Genomic DNA, 19,899 nt, shown 5'->3' with positions numbered 1-19,899 from the left:
TCACCTTGGGAGCCATGTTTTTCTTCTCTCACACAGTTAAATTCATTTGTCCTGGACCTTGCATGCGATGCCTTGAGAGCCACCTTGCCTTCACCATCCTCAATCCAAGAAACACCTGGCATAAGTGGAGTCGTCAACATTATGGCAAATACCACTTGAATTCTCCTATTTGCCATGGGTTTGATTGATCTTTCCTCATACTGACATAGTCATACCCAGGATTGAAATTTAGATTAAATGGATGGAAAGGAAGACCAAATTCCCTACCCCGCTTTGATTTAGACCAGTGTTTGAATTTCTTCCCACCACCCCTTAAACTGCGTATTCTTCACCCCAAAAATCCTTGATCTAAGCCTCCCCAACCACCTAATTCTCAGTGGTCATCTCTAAGTTTTGAATTCCTACAGCAAGTATTTTCAATTTGCATATCAATTTATGAACCTAATGGTATACACAAAGAATTCTTAATCTTGTGCAATTAAGTAATCCTTTCTGGTTGGGTACTGTAAAGTAAGAAACATTTTTTAAAAAATCAAAATATAGTGTGTTCTCATAAGGTTAAAATACATAATTAAAAATCACCAATAGAATTACAAGCCATACCTATGTTTAAGGCTACTAAGCCAGAAAGTCCAGTCGGATTTTACCACATAGGTGCTGCTTATTATTGTACATGATAAAGAATAAAAATTCACTACAGAGATACCTTATTTTATTGAGCTTTTCAGATATTGCATTTTTTTGTACCAACTGAAGGTTTGTAGCAATGCTGCTTAATAACACTATTTTTCCAATAGCATATGCTCACATAGCGTCTCTGCATCACATTTTGGTAATTCTTGCACTATTCCAAACTTGCTTCATTATTATTGTTCTATCTGTTATGGTGATCTGTGATCAGTGATATCATGTGTGTTTGGGGGCACCAGAAACTGCACACATATAAGATGATGAACTTAATCGAAAAATGTTAATACGTGTTCTGACTGCTCCACTGACTGGCTATTCCTTGTCTCTCCCTCTCCTTGGGCCTCCCTATTCCCTGAGATACAATACTTAAATTAGGCCACTTTGCAACCCTGCAACAATCTCTAAGTTGTTCAAGTGAAAGGAAGAGTCTTATTAAGGTTGCCATAGATAGTGATTCCTCTAGCCTCTATTCTCTATCATTCATAGTGATTCCTCTATGAATCTGGGCAAAGTAAACTGATAACCTTCTAGAAAGGATTCATTATTCTAGATGCCATTAAGAACATTCGTGATTTGTGGGAAATAACAACATTAAAAGGAATTTGGAAGAAGTTGATTCCAATCCTCATGAATGACTTTGAGGGTTCAAGTGGAAGAAGTAACTGCAGTGGAGGAAGTAAGAAAACTAGAATTAGAAGTGCAGTGTGCAGACATGACTGAATTGCTGCAATCTCATGATGAAACTTCAACAGATGAAGAGTTGCTTTTTCTGGACAAGCAAAGAAACTGGTTTCCTGAGATGGAATTTGCTCTTGGTGAAGATGCTGGAAAATAGTTGAAATGACAACAAATGATTTAGAATATTACATAAATGTATTTGATAAAGCAGTGGCAGGTTTGAGAGGATTGACTCAATTTTGAAAGAAGTTCTGCTTTGGGTAAAATGTTATCAAACAGTACTGCATGCTACAGAAAAATCTTTGGTGAAAGGAAAAGTCAATAAATGCAGCAAACTTCATTATCGTCTTATTTTAAGAAATTGCCACAGCCACCCCAGCCTATAGCATGCACCACCATGAAAAGTCACCAGCTATCAACATCAAAGCAAGACCCTCCACTAGCAAAAATTATGATTTGCTGAAGGCTCAGATGATAGTTAGCATTTTTTAGCTATGAAGTCTTGTTTTTTAGTTAAAGGATGTACATTTTTCAAGACATAATGCTTTTCACATTATAAGCTACAGTATAGTATAAACACAACTTTTACATGATTTGTGTGACTTACTTTACCACAATTGGTCTGGAACCAAACCCGCAATATCTCCTAGATATGCCCGTACTATATGGTACTGTACATTTTGAGATACTGCAGGTATAGATCATTTTACCTAGTGTTCAGATTTAGATGTGAACTTTTCTCTTTTGCTATCCAGAAATGAACACATAACTTTCCATTTTTAACTTTAAAACATTATACACACACACACACACACAAAGGAATTTGGAAGTAGATTTCCTCTTCTTTGCTAGATAAATCTATATAAAACTTGCATTTATTGGTAGCGATAGCCCTACCTTATCTCAATCCAGTCTGAAGCATTTGCTTTTTGTTAGCCTTTATCTGTTAAAAGTCTAGGCCACCCAGAGGTTTTCCTAAAATAGGTTACAATTTCACTGCAGCATGTTTATTCCCTTCTCTATCGTGGAACTTGAAAAAGTATACTGAGGTGGCAGGTTAGTGCCCTAGAGGAAGGAAAAAAGAAAGAGTTATCAGGAAAGAGTAAATATAAGAGTCAAATAGTAAAATAAAATAACATAAAATGCCAGCTTAAGTGAAAATTGGATGTTTTTCAGACTCCTACTATAAGATACCAGTCCACTTTGCATTCCAGTCATTCTTATATAAAATTTTACTAAGCATGTTCTATAATGTAGGAAACTATTTCAGGCAATATGTGTGTGTACATATATGTACATGTGAATGTATGTATTGTGAAAATATATGAAGAATACTGCAATGAGAACAAGCAAAAGCTATTGATTCAGAGCTTTCTGTAGCAAGGGAGTCAGCCACCATCAGCTGCATTTGGCAAAGACTCAAAGGAAGGCAAAGAAGTTGCAAAGCTTTATAGTGAAAAAAGGGGAGCATGCAGGTATGCTCAGACTGGAAACTCTTCACATCGGGAAGCTGGAGGAGGGCTAATGAGAAGTGGCATCCTATGTGATTGGTTAGAGGAGGAGATTTGGCTTTCTTCAGTTGATCATTGAAGTTGGAAATAGCAAAAATTAAGGAAGCTGGCAGTTATTGATCAGGTCCTATCAGCTTAGGGCCAATTGTTATGTTTGACTTGCTAGACTGGTTGATGTAGGCTATGAGTCAGAATTGTATTTTTATATATGAACTAATCTTTGCCTATTTGCATCTATATCCTCTCTCTCCCTCTCTCTCTCTTTCTCTCCACTTACACACACATACACATATACTATTCCACAGTAGACGATATCCATTTCTAGGAATCCCTTGGACTATTTCACCAAAGGGACAGATAGATTTTTCATTTCTAGGAAACATTTTTCTCCATTTGGGATTCAGACATAATGTTTCTTAGGTGCTACCATTAGCGTCCATACTTTAATGAGGTAGACATTGTGCCATGTTAACAACTGAGCCGTGATTGTGAGAAGCTCAGCTCAGAGAAAGATCCCATAGATTAAATGGTGAGCAAGAGATCATGTCTCATTGGGATTACTTATGTAGAAACCATCTTTGCCAGTAATGAATGTCACAGGACATTGTATCAAGAGAAAAAGCTGAGTTTTATAAAATTAGAAATTTAAAACAAACTCAAAACCTTACAAAGAAAAGCAGAATAGGGAAATTGGGGGATTAAAATATCTGTTAAAAGAGCTTGTGAGTTTTGAATTTTTAAGTAAGCCTTTTTAAATTATTATCAACCTATAAGTCTATATTTAAAAATACACATTCAATGCATAGAGTGAAAGATAAAACGTTAGAACTAAGAGCAAATTCATTTTTCATGTTAACAACAAAGTAAACTGGTATTACCACAAAACCTGAGCAAATGATGAGGAAATCAACTTTAAAAAAATAAGCTATTTTTATTATAAAAATAAAACATGAGCACACCAAAAATATCAAAAGGGGCAGGGTAGTATACATGAAAAGGAAAATCTCACTTACAAGATTGAGGTCCATCTCTGTTTTCCACATAAACCATTGTCATCATCCCAGTACCACTTATTAAATGAATTGTCTTCCTTCTGTAGAATTTGAATGCCACTTTCACATATACTAATATTCAAATGGCCCTGTATCTGAGTCATTATCTGTGCCAGTACCAAAAATCCTGCTTTAAAATACAATTCAATATTTAGTAGGACCATTCTCTGCCTGTATTACTCTTCTTTTTTCATAATTTTTCTGCTATTTTTGTATGTATATATTTCCAGTTGAACTTTAGTTTACATTTTTTTCAGTTGAAAAAAAATCTATCTGGAAATGTTATTGATGTCATATTGACATTATATACTTTATTTAGGAAGACTATATAGCTTCATGTTAAATATTGTTACTAAATACATAGGTTTTAATTAAATTAAATAAACTATCGGAAATGGGAAAGAACAGAATGGAGGCTGTGTGGGGATGGTGGGTTTTTAAAGTGGGCTGTAAAATTATTATATGCCACTTAAAAATAATGATGCAGAATTCTTCACAGTCATCCTGAAAATCGGGGAACATGGGGTCAATGAGCATTGACTACAATAATAATTTTTTAATGAGAAAACATTTTGCTCTTTTCAGCTAAATATTCTTACATGTCCATTAGAGACTTTTTTTATTGACATCCTCAATATTCCGAAGTTTTCTAACCAGAAACCAAGAACTATCTAAAGTATAGGTAATTGCTTCATTTCACACACAAAACAATTCTAGAATGAAATTAGAGCAGATTATGGAAGGCTCCACTATATCACGTTAAAGTATGTAAAGTAAAACCAGAGAGCCATATCTGACTTTTGTGTCACATTTTATGGTGTGACATTTGAAATGCATGGTGTATGTCAGTCTGTTAGCGTTGGAAGAAAACCATAGTCAAAGAAGTTGAAGGAACCAATAGCAGATTTAAGAGTAGATATTATGCTGATCATTGCAAAATGCTTCCTGTCAAAATGACTTCCACTGTGACCTTCAAGTAAAAATTCAGGCAGTGGAAGGGGAATCTAGACTTCAAGTCAGAATATTAGGTTTCAAGTTCTAGTCATTCAGCAAGTGACTTAATCTCTATAAACCTCAACAATGAGGCAAGGATGTTTATGCCTCACGAAGTTCTTATGAACATTGTATGAGATTCTATATTGAATGTGCTCTGTAAAACAAAACGACACTTTAAATTTAAAAAAATCATTTCGATTTATTATTAGTTAGACAGAAGAGGGTTTCAGTCAAAATTATGTAGCCCACTTCTCAAAAGTTTTGCTGTTCCCCATTGGTGCCAGCTGACTTTCCAACGGAGAAGCTACCTCAGTAATAGGCACCCTGAAGTTTGTCAACATGCCTCAAGCAGGAGCCCCTTCTACTTACACCCATGGCATAAACAGCAACGTTCAGGGGCCTGGAAGCTGTCCCCATCTTTCTGTCTTGTCAGCCCTCATTTGTTTTTGCAACACAATAAATCTCATCTACCATGTCTGGTGTCTCATCTACCACCCTTCTTTCTCCCCAACGACATATTCTTTAAACATCAGTCACTATCATGACTTTTATTATCCCAACTGCAATAAATGTTCAAAGGGAGGAGAGCAATTTGAGGAGGAATTTACCTTAATTGCAAGTTTTGAAAGCCTCTTTAGCCAAGCATATCACATCTAATCCTGTCACCATTGTCAACTGAGTCAGTTAAAAACAGAGAAATTAATTCTCTCTCCAGTCATGGCCACTAGAATTTATTCCTCACCCAAATTGTCTTATTTATCTTGCTAGTTTACATGTTAACAATCAACGTACACAATCCATATTTTATGGAGTTTGAGACTATTAAAGACGGATGCAATTTCTTTATTGAGAAAGTAAGCTAGTTCATTTGCCTTATTTTAATCAGAATCAAGTATGTGTGACAAGCTGAGGCAAATTGTTGCTGCTCAGGGGGTTGATGAAATATATTTTTCTCACCTCAAATTGGTTGTTTCTCAGTTCATTAGGAATCTCTCAGGAGCACTGAATATACACTCAGTGTACTGTATTTGAAGCAGAGAATTAAAGCTTAACATTTCTTCAAGGTTGAGTAGAACAAATTTATACTCCAACCTCCCTCCAACCTTCAGCTTATGCCGCCTGCCCAAAATGCACTTCAGCATGTCAATCCAAGGCACTTGATGAGAATATTTTAAAAAGAAATGGTTCACAAAGATGAATTTAACTCCCATAATTCCAGCAAAGGGACAAGACCCCCAAGAAAAGGGATAGCTAAATTTGTTGTGTGATTAAAGCATATCAACATGATATAAATGATAGAGGAAGAATTAAATTATCAGTGCCTTAGGAACATAATTAAAAGAAGAGGTGATTTGACCACTAAAAATGGCCAGAATTAAGGGTTCAATACAAATATTTAGCTCTCTGCGTATCATTTTCTCATCTATAATCTCAGAGGAAAATATTCAACATTCATATATCTCACTTAGAAAACTGGTCATTATGAATTATAGAAACAAATATCATTTCAATTCTTATTGCAAAAGATATTTTCATCATTTGAGATAAAGTAGTATAGTATACTGTCTCTCTGTAATCAGCATTAGAGGTTGATATGGAAATTTTTTTACTTTTCCTTATGAATTTTCATTTAAAGTTTTTGTTGGCTTTGTTTGGCTTTTTAAAATGAAATAGAGCAGATAAAGCTGATTTAATAAGCTCATATTTATAGTACATGATAGCAGTTGATTCATTCTAAAGCAGTAATAGTAGCCATTATTTAATAATACAAAAATACGTATTATTGATTTTTTTAAAAAGTAGTTGATTTTACAAAATTAATCAACATTTAATCAATCAGTTCTTAAATAGAATTAGTTAACACAGGTAAAAACAAATAGTTTTAGCCACAAATAGAATACTCTCACACTCCCTCTTGCAAAGAAAGCAGAAAAATATATATTGATAGTTATATCTTTTCTTAATATGATGATTCTCATATCATCACACTACCATGGCATATACCCTGAAGGATCAAGAATTAACAAATTAATCAAACAGAAAGAAGATGCACAGAACAACTATCACATGCAAATCCAATAGTTCATAAAGCTCAGAATTCCAGACATTTGATGAAAGATATTATAATTCTATATTCTTCAGTAGATGCCAATCATTAGGATGTCCAGAATTATTTATTCAACAACAGCAACCATATATTGATTCATTCAAATGTGTAGGATATTATGCTAAATGCTGGTAAAGCAATGGCAAACAGTTCTGTGTCCCTAAAGCAACGACATATAACCATCTTATGAGGAAGACAAATGAGTAATCAAATATAGCACAGCATGATTACAAAGTAATGGTGGTCACCAATGTTCTGTAGGAGCCTAAGAAGGGAAGGGAGAAGAGAAGGTTGGATGTTTCAATCTTTTATATTTAAAACATGATTAATATTTAACCAAGTCAAGTATAAGGGGAGGACATTCCAGGCAGAAGGCACGCTATGTGTGATGGAGAAAAGCAAGAGAGACCTCGATCAGCAGCACTTGAACGGAGGTTAGCGGGAGGCAGGGTAAGAGGTGCAGATGGGGGAGGTATGTAAGGGCTGACCATAAGAATGTTACCTGACAGGCAGTGGAGATTGGGACTTCCTCCTGGAAGCTGAAGGGAACCACTGAAGGAGGGTCAAAAAGTGTTGAGATTTAATATGATGTATGATGTTTCTGAAAGTCTGTGGTAAAGCGAAATGAGAGGTTTAAGACTGAGATAGGATATGACCCGGGATCTAGAGTCATCAAGAAAAGACTGAATAACAATTGATTTTCAGAAAGGACTCTAATACATTCGAAATTGCAATAATAATGTTTTAAGCACCAATACTTAAAGCATAAATCCTCAGCCATCTAGAACTTTTGGATTAATTAGAAGAATTGATCTCCAAGTGTTCTAATAGGTCTAGTTTCATGATTCAACAATTATTGAAGTCATAGAATTTAGTTTTTACTTTTTCACTCTTTTCATAAATAAAATAACTCATAATAGCTGAATGTTTAAATGCTACAATAATTTTTATGAAAATATTAGGTGGCCAGTAAATAAACATCCTTTTTTACAAGAAAATGTTCAGCAAAGGGCTGGTCCCTTTAAGTAACTAAAATAATCATCTTTGTCTCATTAAAATATCAAATAAAGCCTTTAAATTATTCCTCATTTCTGATTTTATTTTCAAAATGTTAATTTAGGTATAGACTGAAGAAAGCATGTGTAAAAAAGTATTTCCTATTTTAATGAGATTTCAGCAACAGATAGTGGAAAAACAAAACTCTTCAAATTCTTTTTAATAATTCTTTTCTTGTGGAATAATTTTGGATTTACAGAAAAGTTGCACATATGTTTCAAAGAGTCTTCCAATAGGCTTTACCCAGCTTCCCCTCTTAAGTTTTCCTAATGAAATGGAAATAAATGTGAGCTTCTTCTGTTACTGTCTAATGGCTCTGTGTAAGATGCCAGTGTTTTCGCAACAGCAAAAATTAAAATGTCCAGAGCAGAGTTAGGTCAGCAAAGGAGCAAAAGGAGAATAGAATTCTCTAATGAGGGAGATAATTTTGTTTTTAAAGGAATTCTTAATGCAGTATCAATTGGCTCGATATTACTCTAATTTAGATTGGTGGACTAATTCTAGTTATGTGTGATCTGTGTTTTTTATTCCACATTCCTTTACCCTACTTACTTTAGTCCCTTTTTTCTATGCCATAAAGTAAAAATTAATTTTTATGCCATAAAGTGAATGAGTTGACTACAACTTCCCATTTTAAATCTCAAAAACTATTCTGAGAATACTACAGACATAAAACCTGAAGTTATGTAGGTTAAATAAACCAGAGGTCAGGCAATGTTGCTCCTATTCCCAGAAATATCATCAACTAATATTACTGAAAGTTCAGTTATATAATATCTTGGAAGATTAGGGTTTTCCATGTCTATTTGTTTCATACCGAGAATACGAATAAAAAGCTGAATAATTATAAAAATTAATATAACTGCTTTGGATATTTTCTAATCAGTAAAGAAACACTTAAGCATTATGAAAGTTCCTGTCACAGTTCTGATTTGTATTTTCCCTGCATTAATTAAAAGTTGGTTTTAATCCAAGTAACAAAGAGAAGGAAGATAAACGAGCACTTTAGAAAATTAATAAGGTCACTTAAGGAACCCTGTGGTAAAATTTTTGTGAGATGCTGTTTTTGAAGTTTTTTTTCTAAAATTTATTTCTAGAAAGAAAATAAACAGGAATGTGCACAACTTTTGAGAACCATTTTTCAATGTATGTGTACCTCTCACCTCAAAGTTTTGTTTTATTTTGTTTTTAGTAGTTATAAATGACAGTTTTTATATTAGAAAATTATATTCTAAGCAAATCAGCAAAATCTGGATTTGGGAAACAAGACAAAAGTCCTGACTTTCTCAACAACAGAAACAAAGGGTGGGAGCTATAATTACTTTTAGATAGAACTCTTTTTATAGATATCAATAGTTTTAGATGTAAATCTTTTAGACACTTAAGAGAAATTAATAAACAGAATGTATGGGATTATCTGGATCCCAATCCAAACAAGTTAAGTGTAAAAAAAAAAAAAAAAGTCTAAGACAAATAAGGAGTAGTGAACACTGGGTATTAAATGATATTAAGGTTTTATATTATTGTTTATATGTGATATTAGTACTGTGGGTATTTCGTCTCTGTCATTTGAAGCTACATACTGAATTGTCTACAGATGAAATGATATGGTTTCTAGGAGTTCCTCGAAAATAATTTGAGAGTAGCAGGGGGTGGGGTGGATATTGATTAAAAAATGTTGGCTATAAATTGAAAATGTTTGAGCTGTTGATGGAAACATGGAATTTATTATACTCTCTTTTCTACTTTTTATAAGTGTTTGAAATTTCTATAACAAAAACAATTCAAAAATGTATCTTGTACCAGTTCGTCACTAACTAGATATAGAACAATTTGAATATCAGTAACTCATTTTATGCTCTGTTGATAGAATAAATGGACATTTAATTCAAATTAACTCAACAAATATTTATTATAACAGTCATTCAATTTCAAAATAATGTGACTCAATTACTCAAAATTCACTACTATTTTTACTAAATAATAGGCCATCATGCACTAACTCTACAATATCATTTTTTGAATACTAAATAAGTATTCATTCATTCATTTATTTTCTGTTTATTCATAAAACAAATATTTAATGCCAGTCAACATGCGAGAAATAAAGATGCAAAGATGAAATTAAAGTCACTAAATTTTTACTTCATCATTTAGCAGTGTATAAAATGAGCATAAATGATGCAATAAGATGAAGTTAATATCCTAATAAAGCACAAGTTAAACTGGACTTGTTTTCATTCTAAGGTATAAACACAAGATTTTACATTAAAGAAAAAATTCATTTATTGTAAGAATCACTTCTCCCTTTATAAAAAAGGAAATTCTCATTCAAGTTGGCCAAAGAAGAAAGGAATTCCCTTTCATGAGGCCACAAAAATAACTTTCACACTTAAAGAAAAACTCATAAGTGAGATTAGGGATGGAATGATTCAACAATTAGGTCTTTGCCTTATATCCTTCCCTTTTTTCCATTCAGAAAAATACAAAACATATCACCAAGGAGAATGACAGACCATATTATGGGAATTGCCGCTGAAGGTATAAGGCCTAGTCCTAGCTTGATTCTTTCTAACATTACTACATTAAGTTCTTTTCTTTCCAGAGATTAGAAAATCTAGTAGTGGTCACCATGCCCCAATTTGCACAGAACATGCCTGAGCCTGTCGATTAAACAAATGGCTCACCCAGCTCCATCCCATGGGCACACAAGTAAACAGAAGCCTGGTCATCCTTTATGATGCTCCTGTAATTAACACAAACACAGTAACTTTTTCTAACTGTGAATGCAGATAAACCAGAGTATCTGCATCTGTTTCTTTCTTCCCCCACCCCTCTCTCTTTCTTTTTCTCTCTCTCCTGACCCAATACAGACTGAACATGTGAACTGTAAAACATTTGCTTGAATAACATCTCAAATCACTGCCTGTGCATGATGAGAGTCACTGATTTCTTACAAACTTTCTTTTGGAAAACCAAGAGACATTGCATCATCTTCCATAAAGCTGGCTTTCTTTTTTTATTTCAAGAAATGTTTTTTACAGTGTTATGCCTTGTGGGTAAGGATAGAGAGATATAAGTAGATGCCTTATTGAACGGAATGTGTGACAAACTCAAATTTCAAGAATTTAACAGAGATTAAAATGCAGATATCACAGGCTCAGATTTACAGGTGCATCAATAGTTGACTCTCCCTAGTGGCTACTCATCTACAAGCTTACAAACATTTTTTTCTCCTGATTCACCAAAGGCTTCTGATTTTATATATGTTTTGTTTAGTACCACCCTCTACACCCTAATATAATTTGAAAATTGTAGTGGTTTCTTCAAAGCTTCCTCTACCAGAGTAAGAATCATCAATTTCTACATTGTTACTATGTACAAAGCAAAGAAATAAGCATATTGGGCCTGTTTATTTCAATTTTAAATATTTTGGATGCTTGTCATTGATGTCATTCTGTTCAGAGAAGCTTTCCTTGACCCCTAGTCTCCACCAAATTTTCCAGTATTCTTTTTCTTTAATCTCTGGCCTGAACCCATCCCCATCATTACCTCCCACATGGACTCCTGACTATTTAATGTCTTGCTATTCCATTAGTAATGCATATTTAATACTTTCTGAGCTGAACCATTTGTTGATATTTAGAGCTGGACTTAGGTCCCTTTATGGCACATAGCCAGAAGTGGTTTATTAAATCCACAACCAGGGGACCCTCCTAGATGTGCAGTTTCTTCTTCATCGGTGGTTTTTAAACTTTAGTATGCATCAGAATCACCTGTAGAGTTGTTAAATCGCAGATTGATGGTCTGCACCTGATGTAGTAAATCTAGCAAGGGACCTGAGAATTTGCATTTCTAACAAGCTCCCATTTGAGACTTGTGCTTGTGCTTTGAGAACCGCTCTAGATGAGTTCTGTGATTATTGGGATTATCTACCTTATTTCCATCCAACTTAATACTTATTTCTATTTCTCTGTATGAGGAACAAGTCAAGAAATTTTATTGAAAAATCTCCGAAACAGTAAAAATAATGAATACTGATAATGTTTATGCTATTCTATTTAATTTTAAATAAACATTTATATTTCTAGTTATTTACATGGTCCATAAGAAGCAGGGCATAAATCTTTAATCTGCATTATGTATTATCTTCATGAGTTTCATATAGAATAAGCACAATTTTATACATAAGCCAGCTGAAGCTCAGTGAGGTTAGGAGAATTGTCCAATGCAAATCAATAGTAAATGCAAATCAATAGTAAATGGAACAAGGACTTAATCTTAGGATTTGCCTGGGTAACTTTCCCTAGAGGATCATTTTAATCAAAGTGTGATCAACACACCAGCAGCATGGCCTCACCTGGGAACTTGTTAGAAACACCACCTCAGATCCCACCCCAGAACTACTAAATCAGAATCTGCATTTTAACAAGCTCCCCAGCTGATTTACAGGCATATTACAATTTGGGAAACATTATTCTGCACTCTCCCACCTAAGAACAACTTCAGAGAACTTCCCTCCCCCGCCAGTTTGAGAGCTAGTTTTCACTCTACAGCACCAATCTAGGTTATCTGAAGCTTTCTCAGACTAGAGTGTGAATTATAGTCAGTGTGTGTGTATACGTGTGACATTTCATTTCTTCCAAGCCAAAACAATGTACCAGTTTTACTTTACTTGTAATGTTAAGATTTTATGAACATCTAGATATTTGGGGAGTAAAGATGAGCACTAATATCTTGAGTTTTAGTTGAAAACATAAAAAGGAAGACAGCGGTTATAACAGATGATTAAACTAAATTTTTTTCCTTGTTTTTTTCTTTATTGTGTTCCCCTGCCACTATCCCTTAGTTAGCTGATAAACATGAGGAAATCTTAGGCAAAAGTGCCTGGTAGGAAGCTTTGTTTATTATCACTCATATCACAATATGCTTTGTATTTCTACTCGTAGTAATAAATAATATCAAATACTTATATAGCACTTTCTATGTGTCAGACATGTTTCTAAGTGCTATACATAAATTAACTCATCTAATCTGCATAAGAACTCTATTAGGTAGATACTATTATTCTTCCCGTCTTATAGATGAGGAAACTGAGGCATAGAAACATTAAATGACTGGCCCAAGGTAGCATAGCCATATGTATATGAGCCTTTCTCCATGGTGTGAGGATAAATTCCTTTCAGCATGGATTGCATCTCCTCACATTGCATCCTCCAAAGCAGCTCGCAAAGGGTCTCACAAAAAGTCGCAATCTAGCAAATGTCTGTTTACCTGTATTAAATTGAATGATTAGCACAACATACAACAAAAATTGTTTATTTTTGAGCACCTTAAAATATGAACATGGGGGTGCAAAAGTAGTTCAGTGGTAGAATTCTCACCTGCCCTCTGGGAGACCCAGGTTCGATTCCCAGTCCATGTACTTCCCAAAAAACAAACAAGCAAGCAAAACAAACAAACAAAAATTCAACAAATGGTGCTGCTATGATGGGATACTCACGTGAAAAAATAATGAAATGTGATCCTGCCATATAGCATACAAAAAAAAATATATATATGGGCATAATTGGAATAATCTTTATTTTGAAATAAAATCCTTCACTGGAGTTCAGCTTCCACTTGTTAATTTTAATAAATGCTATTTTTCAAGTTAAAAAAAACTAGTATAATATACTCTTTGCTCAGGCTAAGCAAAGCTATATTGTACTATGCCAGAAGACTTCAAAGAGGCAGGGAAATCTACAAAGTAAATTAAATTTTCTGTTACTATCTCAGACTCATGACCCTCTCCTCAACCCTTCATCTAAAATTGCCACAAATGTTCTGTAACTGGGTCAGGGCACACTTGCTTGGGGGAAGAAAGACATATTAAAGAACATTCAATTATGTCTCAGACATAAGGAACAAGTGAAGCAAATGTAATATCCTGTCATAGATTTGAGCATAATTTTCTGCTGTGTCCCAGCTTTCATCCTCAGTTGTCAACATGTGACAATGACTTCACTGATACTCAACAGAAATGCTTTGACTAAATCTCTGGAACTTAATTTTATTCAGTATTTGTTTTGTTCTCTCTATATTATTTGTTTTGTCTATAAAATTGATCTTCCCATGAGATCAGCATTATTTGAGTGTATTAAAGTCTAAAATTTTCTACACGATTCTACAGATAGTAGAATAGAGAATGCTACTCCTCAAGATTATAGCTTGATTTTCCTTAAATGCCAGACTAGTAAAGAGTACTTGCCAAGTTTATGTTATCATATGAGGTCAGAACAAGGTGGCAAATGGGGACTCAACCAGCAAGTGCTAAATTGCCCATTCAGGACTCAACTTTCTCAAGGTCAACAGGAAAAGTGAAGCGCTGCAAATGGCAAGCCTGGCTTCATCCTTCATATCATTTCTGCTGAATCATTAGCTGTTTCTTGGCACATTCCAGCAGCTTCTTACCTGCAGTCTCTTCACATACACATACACCCTAAGCTTTCGGTGAACCAGAGTCAATAGAAGGAAGAATGCAAACAAATCAATATAAAGTGTGTGTAAAGTAGAAAGACTGATTTCATAAGACATTATGAAAGTTAAGGACGAAATTTGATACTTGCATATCAATCTGAGAGGCATAAAGTAAATCATTAGTCCCATTCAATAAGCTCATTTCTTCTACTTAATTTTTGCACTCTTTCATTGTGTTAGTATTGTTGTATGTTTATAAATGTATATGGATGTGTCATAACTATCAAAATGTTTGTGTGCTGCATCAGTATCCATCTTTCTTTGGCTAAACAACTTGCCTCAACACTGACCTTTGGCCTACTTAATAAGCAGCTTTGTAGCCCTGAGGCATAAGCTCCCCCAGAGCTCAAACCCACATCTGTGGCCACCACTCATACCAACCACACCATACACTCACCTTACCCAAAACCCACAGCTGGTCCCAAATGATAAGTTAACCATCCCCACTTCTCCTGGATCCCCAGTCCCTTTGCCTTTTCATGTGTGATTACTTTTAACTAAATACTCCTTGACTTCTGCAGGGAATTTACTAACCTCCATCCCTGGACCATGATAAAGTCATAAGCCCATGGGTCTCTCTTATTTTGCTTGTGTTCTCCCCACCTGCTAGATGAGCCACATGAACCAATTATGCTTTCTGCTGATCCCCCTGTAGCACCCCTCTGTATTCCTGGGGCCTGTGAGTAATAAACCATCTTTTTTCATGCATTGTGATCTCAGTTTCTTGACCTCCATCAGGACTGAAATTTAAAATCCAATTTAACTAATTTAAATAGTGTCTGCAAGCTGGTATTTCTGGAACTTTGAGTAGTTCTGTGACACCTAGGGTGCATAAATGGAGTGCTGCAGCCCTGAAAGTTAGCATAGCTATTTATAATAACAGTTAAAGTAACAGAAAAAATGGATCAGTCCTCAATTAGAGTTTCAAACAAAGACAACCTGGCTGGGTCTGAAGTAAATTAGAATGCATCATAAAAAATGATAGTGTATATACTCTAGACCTTCAGCTACTATATGAGATCAAAGGCAGAGAGGTTTATTATATCTAGAACCTAAATTTTCTGTAATATATAATCTAAATCAACCTCTCTGGTTAGCTCATTTAAAAAACCCAAACTCTTGGAATGAGGCCTTGTAATTCTCTACAACTTAGTATAATACCAGGATACATCTCAGACTATGGTGGGCTGATAATTAAAAAATATTGTAGAGTCCCTTGAGGATCCAAAGGGAAATAAATGGATATAGATACAGATATAGAGGTAGAGATAGAAATAGAGATATATAGATAAATATGGAACTATTAAACTCTCCCATCTGGGACGCTTCCAGGTACCCTTGCAACCATTGGGGATTCTCAAGAAAATAAGCTAAGCCCTAGATTTTGAGGCTTGCCCTTATGAAACTTCATTCTGTAGGGGAGAAGCTAAGACTACCCATAACAAGACCTAAGAGTTGCTTCAAAGAAGCCTCTTTGTTCCTCAGATATGGCCTCTCTCTCTCTCTCTAAGTCCAAATCTGCAAGGAAGATTTTGCTCTCCCCCCTACATAGTACAAATCATTCAGGAGCGAAAATCTCTCTGATGATGTGGGCGTGACTTCTGGTGATGAATCTGACCCCGGCACCAACAATGCCTTCCTGACCAAAAAGGAGGAAAGAAGTGCAAACAATAAAGCATCAGTCACCAAGAGAGATAAAATGGACTCAAGAGACTATTCTGGAGGCTGCTCTTATGCAAGCTTCAGTTAAATAGTGCTAATTGCCATGCTTGCTAAGCCCCAATCAACATCACTTCTGTTGGCTCTTAAGAACACAGAGGGCTTGAGCTGAGACTCTTTAGAGGTTTCATGTACTAGGTTTACTTTCCTGGAACATATAATTCCCAGAGGGTTCCTAAGTGAGACAAATTCTGAAGCTCAGAGGGATCAGTGTCTCCAGGATTATCAGTTAATTACATCCTCCATCCTTCAGTGTTGACACCCTTCTCAACATGAAATAGGCAGAATGGGCATTGTCCAAAGATCCCTATAGTGTGGGAGAAGGAGAAGGAGGAGGTATAAAGAGAAAATGGGATTTAACAAATGAGTATGGCTGCTGAATCACTCTATTAATATTCCTTTTAGCCTCCAGTGTTTGGGAGCAGCAAAAAGGAAAAATCTGAGACGATGGAATGGTAGCCGTGACAAACTCTGGGATCTGTTCTGTAACTACTTGTTGAAGTGTGCTTTGAAAATTATTGCTTTTTCTCTCTTTGCTTTGTATATATATATTATGTTTTAAAATAAAAAAACATTTTTAGGGGATGCAAGAGTAGTTCAGTGGTAGAATTCTCGGCAGCCATGCGGGAGACGCTGGTTCGATTTCCAGCCCATGCACTTCCAAAACAAACAAACAAGCAAACAAGCAAATGAAAAATCAAAACAAACAAAAATTCAGCAAACAGTGCTGCAATAAGAGGATACTCACATGGAAAAAGAATGAAATGCGACCCCCTCCATACAGCATGCCAAAAAAAAAAACATTTTTTAAAAACAGTGTGTGCATGAATGTGTGTGCTCTAGGGAGTGGCAAGAAAAAGTGAAATACTAAAAGTAAAGGCACAATCCTCTGTAATAAAATGAAAGAACAACAAACTACTTACTATTTTAGCTCTGGCATCTACTATTTGAGTCCTTGAAGCCATCTCTTCATTTGTAAAATGTGGATGACTATAACTGACAGAGATCTACAAGTGCCCAATGAAGTTGTATATGCTAAGTATCTCCTCAACTATAGTGCCTTAATGTAGATGTCCAGAAGTATTGTATCATTACCAATTTGCACAAACTCACCTCTAAAGGCAGAACAGGCAAGGATGGATCTTATAAGGTATCATCACATTTGGAGTTTAGAACATCAAAAATGAATGAGAGAGTTTTATATTTCAGACATTGTAGAAGCAGGGTAAAATAGTGTTTAAGAGTGCTGTTCAGTGATCAGATTGCTTGGGATCAAATTCCAGCTGTGACCACTGTGTGACCAGGGACGAATTGTCAAAACCATCCTAAGTTTCTCCACCAGTAAAATGAAATAATAATAGTTCCTTTTTTGTACAGTTATTGAGAGGATTCAAAATAATAAACCATGGAAGGAAGATGACACATAGCAAACACTCAACAAACACTAGCTATTATTATTGTTACACTATAACAATGGAGTTACATGCATCCTCAGAAATCTTCTACTTGGCATCTTTGCTATGATCCTGATGGATAGATAGCTTAATGGAAACACAACAAAGTTGTCAAACTCTGAGTGTAGTCAGCCTTGCTTCATCTTTCAATCACTAAATTATATTTGACATTTCATTTAAAAATATCAGAGCAACTTAATGTAAGCCAAACCCCCACAATCACTTTTGAAAGATATAGTTCATAAAGGAGATACAGTCTTCCCCATTATTATTTAGAAAATGGTAAATTTAAAATCATTTTTGGTCAACTTTTCTAATATAATCCAACATTTTTACCAATTCATATCATTTTGGATTATTTGTTGGTATCAAAAATTTGATAAACGTGATAAATGCAATATAATACAATATAAACACAATCTACATTGTGACTGAAATTTTGCTAATATTAGAAAATGGTTTTGGAATAGTGATTAAAGGTGCCAGGAGTTGGAGTCTGGAAAAAAAAATGGGTTTAAAGCCCTCCTCTGCTTCTTACTACCTCTATAATGATGGCAGATTCTATTTTCCAAAGATGGCTGCAACAGTATCTTCCATACTCTGTGCTCTTCATACAATGTTGATGCCCATACCTTTAAGGGATAAGGTATACCTCCCTTCCCCTTGAACTTTGGTGGAACTCTGAGACTTCTTCCAATAGTATAGCAGAAGTGCCACTTGTCATTTCTGTGGCTTGATGATAAAAGTGCTATGCACTTCTGCCTTGCTTTTTGGGTATGCTGGTTCTTGGAAGCTGGTCCCCATGCCAACCCAGCCCATATATGGAGAACACATCAAGAGGTCACCTGAAGGTATTTCAGCCAACATAAAAGCTGAGTTCCCAGTCAATAGACAGCATCAGCTTCCAAATATATGAATGAAGTTGTCTCCAAAAAATTACAGACCTAGACATCCTGTCACCCACAGCAATCTAGTGTTGTCATGTCCCCACGGTGCCCTGTCCAAACTCCTGACCCATAGAATCTGTAAGGCAAACAAAATGGTTATCTGACACCACTAAACTCAGAAGTGGTTTGTCTTACAGCCATATGAACTGGAATCATGACCGAGCAAATTACGTAGCCACTCTAATCTACACTTTCCTCAATCTGCAATATGGGGACTATAGCGCCTCTACATAGGGCTGACATAAGGATTTATGAGACAGGTAAAAATATAAATGTGTAAGTTTTCACCAGACCTTGCCCCAGGAGGATTTTTTGTGTTGATCTACTCCAGGACTTTCGTGGTACTGATCGAGGTGATCCATAAAAATGGAGTATGGGGAAGGGATGCGAGCTAGATAATAAAAGCATCAAAAGCCTCCAATAGAATAAAAATATCTGGATATTTAAAGAATTTTAGGGATTTTTTATTAATAAACATTTTAGGATACAATTTTATGAAGTTTTGCTGTATATCTCACTATAATGTATCTTGAAGATAGATACTTCTTGCTATCTTCAAAGAAGCTTTGGGAAACAGACATTGTTTTCCAGTGTTTTGTTTAAATGTGTTTAGATTTATTTGGATATGACACTGTGCTGAACGGGCCTTATGGAGGAACCCAAGGGCCCAGTTTTATTTGGGTTGCACTAAACTAAGCACAGTATTTGGTATACAGGAAATAAGAATCCAGCAGATAGAATCTCAAATAAAGAACCAATGATAGAATGATATTTAGTTATTAATCATAGCGTTTGACATATAAGCCTTTATTAGCATTTCCTTTGCTGCATAATTGTACTTCATAGTCCCTTGCTAGAAAAAAAATAAAGTTGCATTTCAATCTTGTTTAACTTTGCCTCTGCATCAAAAAATAATTTGCTTTAATTCTATGCAAAAGAAGTTCCAAAATGTAGTTTGTTTCAACAAATATTTACTGAATGTCTTTTGTGCACAATACTCCATGCAAGTACCAAGATTAATACAAAGAAGTATATGCAGTGCTTCTTTAATAAACAATAAAACCATATTCTAGTTGGGAAGAAAAGGAGTAAGCATATAAAAAAGTAAATGTTAAATATATAAGGGCCAGATTAAAATTTAAGCCACAAACCAAAGACTTGTCATAAGAG

The 19,899-nt window shown here is 35.1% G+C and overlaps 1 long non-coding RNA gene across 2 annotated transcripts in view; it reads left to right on the top strand.

Moving 5' to 3' along the window:
• LOC143678945 (uncharacterized) overlaps positions 1–19,899 on the top strand; it is an 87,156-nt gene that overhangs the window by 23,988 nt on the left and 43,269 nt on the right. The window contains exon 3 of one of the 2 annotated variants that reach the window (XR_013173492.1): positions 37–398. The exons of the other annotated variant lie outside the window; for it this stretch is intronic. This is a non-coding gene — a long non-coding RNA (uncharacterized LOC143678945). Of the gene's footprint in view, positions 1–36; positions 399–19,899 lie in introns of those variants that run through there. 2 annotated transcript variants of the gene reach the window in all.

Source organism: Tamandua tetradactyla, chromosome 4 (assembly GCF_023851605.1).
Source record: "Tamandua tetradactyla isolate mTamTet1 chromosome 4, mTamTet1.pri, whole genome shotgun sequence".
Taxonomy (NCBI): Eukaryota; Metazoa; Chordata; class Mammalia; order Pilosa; family Myrmecophagidae; genus Tamandua; species Tamandua tetradactyla.
Note: the sequence above shows the minus strand (reverse complement) of the source record. Positions and strands in the feature narration are given on the sequence as shown.